Consider the following 7,106-nt stretch of genomic DNA (forward strand, 5'->3'; position numbering starts at 1 on the left):
CAGCTTGCCATGGAAAGGAGTAAGAAGGATTGGATGAAGACAGTAGGAAAGCAGAGAGACGGAAGGGACAAAGCATCTCCAAACGCTTATCTGAAATTCTCACCAATGAATTACATAAGTATCTCTATCTTTATTTTATGCTTTATTCATAATATATCCATAACCATTTGAATCTGCCTGACTGAGATTTACAAGATGACTATAGCTTGCTTCATACCAACAATCTCCATGGGATCGACCCTTACTCGCGTAAGGTTTATTACTTGGACAACCCAGTGCACTTGCTGGTTAGTTGTGCTAAGTTGTGATAAAGAGTTGAGATTGCAATTGAGCGTACCATGTTGATGGTGCCATTGGTGATCACAATTTCGTGCACCAAGTTTTTGGCGCCGTTGCCGGGGAATTAAATGTCCTAACTACAGTTTCGCATTTGTTCCCTACAATAACAGTGCCAAGTTTTGATCCGGCAACAACACCAAGTTTTTGGCGCCGTTGCCGGGGATTGTTTGAGTTTGGAAAACTGACGGTTCATCTTGTTGCTTAGCTTAGGTATTTTTCTTCAGAGTTCTTAAGAATGAATTCTAGTGTTTCAAGGTGATGTTCTTATCATCACCAAAGCTGATTGATTCTCATCAATTTAGCTCTTGAATGTAATGTCCTGCTGAAGCTTGGCTAGCCATGTCTAATTTCTTTAGACTGAAGCTTTAGACTAACATTGCATGATTCCTGGAATTCTCATTAAGAATTTTGATATCCTTATTTTCTTTCAATTTTTTAAAAAAAATCCAAAAAAATTACAAAATCATAAAAACTAAAAATATTTTTTGTTTCTTGTTGAGTCTAGTGTCTCATTTTAAGTTTGGTGTCAACTACATGATTCTATTCTTCTTGCAATTTTATTTTTTGAATTCATTCATGTGTCTTCATTGATCTTCAAGATGTTCTTGATGATTTTCTTGTTCTGATCTTTAAATTCTCTTGTCTTGTGTGTTTTGTTGTTTCTCATATGTATTCTCAACTTGTTAGTGTCAGTAGTATACAAATTTCTAAGTTTGGTGTCTTGCATGCATTGTTTATTTGATTTTAGTTGCATTTTGATTATTCCTCATTATTAAAAATCCAAAAAATTTTTTTTGTGTCTTTTCAAGTCTATAATACAGAAAATTGAAGATTCAGAACATACAGCAGAGGAATTACACAGAAAAAGCTGGGCGTTCAAAACGCCCAGTGAAGAAGGAAAACTGGCGTTTAAACGCCATCCAGGGCACCTGGCTGGGCGTTTAACCCCCAAAAGGGTAGTGTTTTGGGCGTTAAACGCCAGAATGTATACCATTCTGGGCGTTTAACGCCAGGATGGCACAAGAGGGAAGATTTTGTTTTTAATTCAAATTTTTTTTCAAGTTTTCAAAATTTTTCAAAATCAAATCTTTTTCAAATCAAATCTTTTCAATCATATATTTTCAAAATCAATTTCTTTCTTTTTCAAAGATACTTGCTAACAATTAATGATTTGATTCAACATTTCAAGTATGTTGCCTTTTCTGTTGAGAAAGGTTTAATGTTTGAATCATATCTTTCCTTGTTAGCCAAGTCATTAATTTTCAAAATCAAATCTTTTTAAATTGTTTTTCAAATCATATCTTCTCAATCACATCTTTTTAAAACCATAACTTTTCAATCATATCTTCTTAATCACATCTTTTTCAAAATAGTTTTCAATCATATCTTTTTTATTTCTAATTTCAAAATCTTTTTCAAAAATCACTTAATTTTTTTTCCAATCTTAGTTTTCGAAAATCAATTACTTTTTTTTATTAATTCACTCTAATTTTCGAAAATTTCTTCCCCTCTTCTCACATCCTTCTATTTATGGACTAACACTCCTCCTCAATGCACAATTCGAACTCCATCTTTCTTGATAAGTTCGAATTCTTCTACCTCTTTCCTCTATTCCTCTGACACCTCAAGGAATCTCTATACTGTGACATAGAGGATTCCATATTTTCTTGTTTTCTTCTCTTTCATATGAGCAGGAGCAAAGACAAAAGCATTCTTGTTGAGGCTGACCCTGAACCTGAAAGGACCTTGAAGCGAAAGCTAAGAGAAGCTAAGGCACAACTCTCTGTAGAGGACCTAACAGAAATCTTCAAAGAAGAAGAACCCATGGCAGCTGAAAACAACAACAATGCCAACAATGCAAGGAAGGTGCTGGGTGACTTTACTGCACCTACTCCCGACTTCTATGGGAGAAGCATTTCTATCCCTGCCATTGAAGCAAACAACTTTGAGCTTAAGCCTCAATTAGTTTCTCTAATGCAACAGAATTGCAAGTTCCATGGACTTCCATTGGAAGATCCTCATCAGTTTTTAGCTGAGTTCTTGCAAATCTGTTACACTGTCAAGACTAATGGGGTTGACCCTGAGGTCTACAGACTTATACTATTCCCTTTTGCTGTAAGAGACAGAGCTAGGATATGGTTGGACTCACAACCTAAGGAAAGCCTGAACTCTTGGGAAAGGCTAGTCAATGCCTTCTTGGCAAAGTTCTTTCCACCTCAAAAATTGAGTAAGCTTAGAGTGGAAGTCCAAACCTTCAGACAGAAGGAAGGTGAATCCCTCTATGAAGCTTGGGAAAGATACAAATAATTGATCAGAAAGTGTCCTTCTGACATGCTTTCTGAATGGAGCATCATAGGTATCTTCTATGATGGTCTGTCTGAACTGTCCAAGATGTCATTGGACAGCTCTGTTGGAGGATCTCTTCATTTGAAGAAGACGCCTACAGAAGCTCAAGAACTCATTGAAATGGCTGCAAATAACCAATTCATGTACACTTCTGAAAGGAATCCTGTGAACAATGGGACGAATCAGAAGAAAGGAGTTCTTGAGATTGATACTCTGAATGCCATATTTGCTCAGAATAAAATATTGACTCAGCAAGTCAATATGATCTCTCAAAGTCTGTCTGGAATGCAAGCTGCACCAGGCAGTACTAAGGATGCTTCAACTGAAGAAGAAGCTTATGATCCTGAGAACCCTTCAATGGAAGAGGTGAATTACATGGGAGAACCCTATGGAAACACCTATAATCCTTCATGGAGAAATCATCCAAATTTCTCATGGAAGGATCAACAGAGACCTCAACAAGGTTTCAACAACAATAATGGTGGAAGAAATAGGTTTAGCAATGGCAAGCCTTTTCCATCATCTTCACAGCAACAGACAGAGAATTCCAAGTAGAGCCACTCTGACTTAGCAACCATGGTCTCTGATCTAATCAAAACCACTCAAAGTTTCATGACTGAAACAAGGTCCTCCATTAGAAACTTGGAGGCACAAGTGGGTCAGCTGAGTAAGAAAGTTACTGAACTCCCTCCTAGTACTCTTCCAAGCAATACAGAAGAGAATTCAAAAGGAGAATGCAAGGCCATTAACATAACCCACATGGCCGAACTTGGAGAGGAGGAAGAGGCATTGATTGCCACTGAGGAAGACCTCAACGGACGTCCACTAGCCTCCAATGAGTTCCCTAATGAGGAACCATGGGAATCTGAGGCTTATAATGAGACTATAGAGGTTCCATTGGATTTACTTCTGCCATTCATGAGCTCTGATGAGTATTCTTCATGAACAAGTTGCCAAGTACCTTGGAGCAATCATAAAGCTAAATGACAAGTTATTTGGTAATGAGACTTGGGAGAACGAACCTCCTTTGCTCACCAAAGAACTGGATGACTTGACTAGGCAGAGATTACCTCAAAAGAGACAGGATCCTGGGAAGTTTTCAATACCTCATACCATAGGCACCATGACCTTTGAGAAGGCTCTGTGTGACCTAGGGTCAAGCATAAACCTCATGCCTCTCTTTGTAATGGAGAAGCTAGGGATCTTTGAGGTGCAAGCTGCAAGAATCTCACTAGAGGTGGCAGATAATTCAAGAAAACAAGCTTATGGACTTGTAGAGGATGTTTTGGTGAAAGTTGAAGACCATTACATCCCTGCTGATTTCATAGTCCTAGAGACTGGGAAGTGCATGGATGAATCCATCATCCTTGGCAGACCCTTCCAAGCCACAGCAAAGGCTATGATTGATGTTGACAGAGGAGAATTGATCATTCAAGTGAATGAAGAATCCCTTGTGTTTAAGGCTCAAGGATATCCCTCTGTTACCATGGAGAGGAAGCATGAAAAGCTTCTCTCAAAACAGAGCCAAACAGAGCCCCCACAGTCAAACTCTAAGTTTGGTGTTGGGAGGCTGACGTTAGGATTTTTGCTAGTAAAGAATTTTATAAAAATAGTTACGTTGTAGATATAGATTCTAAACCAATAGAAATTCCTTCGTGCAAATGTTTTGGTTGTCACAAGTAACAAACCCCTAAATAAATTGATAACCGAAGTATTTAAACCTCGGGTCGTCTTTTCAAGGAATTGCAGGGAGGTATGTTCTTATTATTGGTTATGAAAAAGTGTATTTTGGGGTTGAGAGTGAGGAATGAATATGGCAGATAATTTAAATGGCAATTAAAATAAATAAATACTGTAAAGCAAACCCTTTGGCAAGGTATGAGAAATTGGAAGTCCAGACTTAGTTATTCTTATCAATAATAATGAAAGTTGAATCTTAATTCCACTTAGTTAACCTTTGCTAAAGCAAAGGAAAGTCAAGGGACTAATTAGTTTGACCTTCGAATCCTATTTATTTCCTAAGAAAAGGTTGGGATTATTGAAGTTCAATTCAATTAGCAAAGATAACAGTTATCAATTATGTTTGATGTGCGGAAAACGATCCGACACAAAACTCACCGGCAAGTGTACCGGGTCGCATCAAGTAATAATAACTCACATGAGTGAGGTCGATCCCACAGGGATTGAAGGATTGAGCAATTTTAGTTTAGTGGTTGATTTAGTCAAGCGAATTAAGTATTGGTTGAGTGTTTTGTATCCAACAGCAATTAAACAACAGGAAATGTAAAGGGGGAAGGGAAGAATTGCAGAAATTAAAAGGGACTGAAAGTAAAAGGACTGAATCTTAAAGAACAAGAAATTAAATGACTGAAACTTAAAGTGCAAGAAATGTAAATTGCAGTAACTTAAAGTGCAAGAAATATAAATTGCTTGAATGAAATAGGGATTTGAGGATTGGGATTTTAGAATTTAAGCAATGGAAATTAAATTGCAGCAAGTAATAAAGCAGAAGATGAATTGGAAATACTCAGAATTCAAACAGAAAGGAAATTGAGTTGCAGCAGAGGTTCACAGAAGAACCAAAAGAAAAATGTGATCTCAGGACTCCAGAGACTAGATAGCAAAGTCTAGATCTCAATTGCCTTCCCAGATCCAAATTCCCAAAGCAATTAACAAGAAATTAAAGAAGAAGCAGTAAAGGGAATGTAATTGAACTCAATTATGCAGAAGAGAAATTAAAGAGCTCTTGAGTGGAGATTGAGACAGAATTTCCTCAATTCTTAACACCCAAGACTCAAACAAGAAAAGTAAAAATGCCCAAGCAAGAACCAGGAAGAAGAGAGATCAATTCTCCTCCCAAATTCTTAGAAGTCTCCGTGAAGTCTCTTAAAGAAAATTCAAAAGTTTCAAAATAAAAGTGAAGATTCAAAGTTCAAAAGAAAGGTGCTAATTACATCAAACTAGCTCCTATTTATACACTTTCTATTCTTGGATCTTGAGATTTGGATGGGCTTTTGATTTGGTGAAGAAATGAATTAAATTGGATTTTTAATTCAATTTTTAGCCCAAAACAATTTGCTTCCAGGAGGCTGCCCTGCCCTTGTGGAGGGCAGGGCAGAAAATGATGCGTGCGGCCGTTGGTGCCTTGGTGCGTGCGTGTTAGTGCTGCAGAATGCTGCCCTGCCCTTGTGGAGGGCAGGGCAGGAATTTTTGGTGCCCCAGAATGATGCCCGTGCGTGCTGCTGGTGCTGCCGAGACTTCCCTTGGTGCGCCAGAATGGTGCGCTGACCGTGCCACAACAAAATGCTGCCCTGCCCTTGTGGAGGGCAGGGCAATGTGCCAATGTTAAAGCCCCGTGTTCGAGACTTGGTCGATACACACGCAACTATTTTTCCTTGGTTTTCTTGGCACCAAAGTAAGGCTTAGTTCCTTGCTTCCTCATGGTGCCGCGTTCGATCCTTGTGGCAAGCAATGGTGAGCTTTTTCTTTGGATTTCTTCCTTTGTTGAGCCCGATATTGCCCTTGAGGAGGGCAGGGCAGTGTTTTTGATCTTCTTGATTCATGGCACCAATTTGTGCTCTGCCCTTGTTGTGGGCAGGGCAGTGTTGCCTCTCAAGCCTTGTTTCCTTATGTTGCCCTCCTAGAGGGCAGTGTGCTCTTGTGGAGGGCAATGCTTGCTTCCTCCGTTTATGCGCCACCTTTTTTTCTTTTGGGCCATGCTTTCTTAAGCCACGCTTCCTCTTTTCTTCTTTTCTTCACCTACAATAAACCAAAACAACCACTCAAAGTATCACTAAATTCACAAGGCTTATAAATTAATTAAAAATCAATTAAATTCAGCTTAAACCTCATGAGTTAACATTAATTTCATGGTGGTTGTTTGATTTAAAGAAGTTATGCATTTTCACTCCAAATCACTTACTTAGGATGCAAGAAAGTGCATAAAGACTAGTAAAACAAGTGAAATTAGCTTGAAAAATGGGTATATGATGACCTGTCATCAATGTTGAGCTAAGATAACTCCTAAGTTACTGATTTCTTAACCAAGACCAAAAAGGGAAGGAAATTAAATCTACCGGAATAAGAATATCTTCAGATTGGGAATGATCAATAACATGAATAAAAAAGAGCAATATTGAACTGAAATATCTCAAGTAACATTAAATAAGCAAATCATAACGTGAATGTAGCATAAGCCAAATAGGCAACATAACTAATACAAGCAAGCATTAAAGTATCTGAGAAAAAGAGATAAATATAAAGTAAAAGAACATTGAACCTGGGATCGAGAGTCATTCCTAAAACTAAGAGAAGTCCTAAATCCTAATCCTAAAGAGAGAGAGGAGAGAACATCTCTCAAAACTAAATCTAAATCATGGAAAGTGAATTATGAGAGCCTCCTCATGAATGGATGCATTTTC

The 7,106-nt window shown here is 38.1% G+C and overlaps 1 non-coding gene across 1 annotated transcript; it reads right to left on the minus strand.

The window, feature by feature from the left end:
* Nucleotides 1–2,568: 2,568 nt before the first annotated feature.
* On the minus strand, nt 2,569–2,676 carry LOC130977430 (small nucleolar RNA R71). Its single transcript, XR_009085120.1, has one exon. It is a non-coding gene; the product is annotated as a small nucleolar RNA R71 (small nucleolar RNA).
* Between the last annotated feature and the right edge of the window lie 4,430 nt (nt 2,677–7,106).

Source organism: Arachis stenosperma, chromosome 4 (assembly GCF_014773155.1).
Source record: "Arachis stenosperma cultivar V10309 chromosome 4, arast.V10309.gnm1.PFL2, whole genome shotgun sequence".
NCBI lineage: Eukaryota > Viridiplantae > Streptophyta > Magnoliopsida > Fabales > Fabaceae > Arachis > Arachis stenosperma.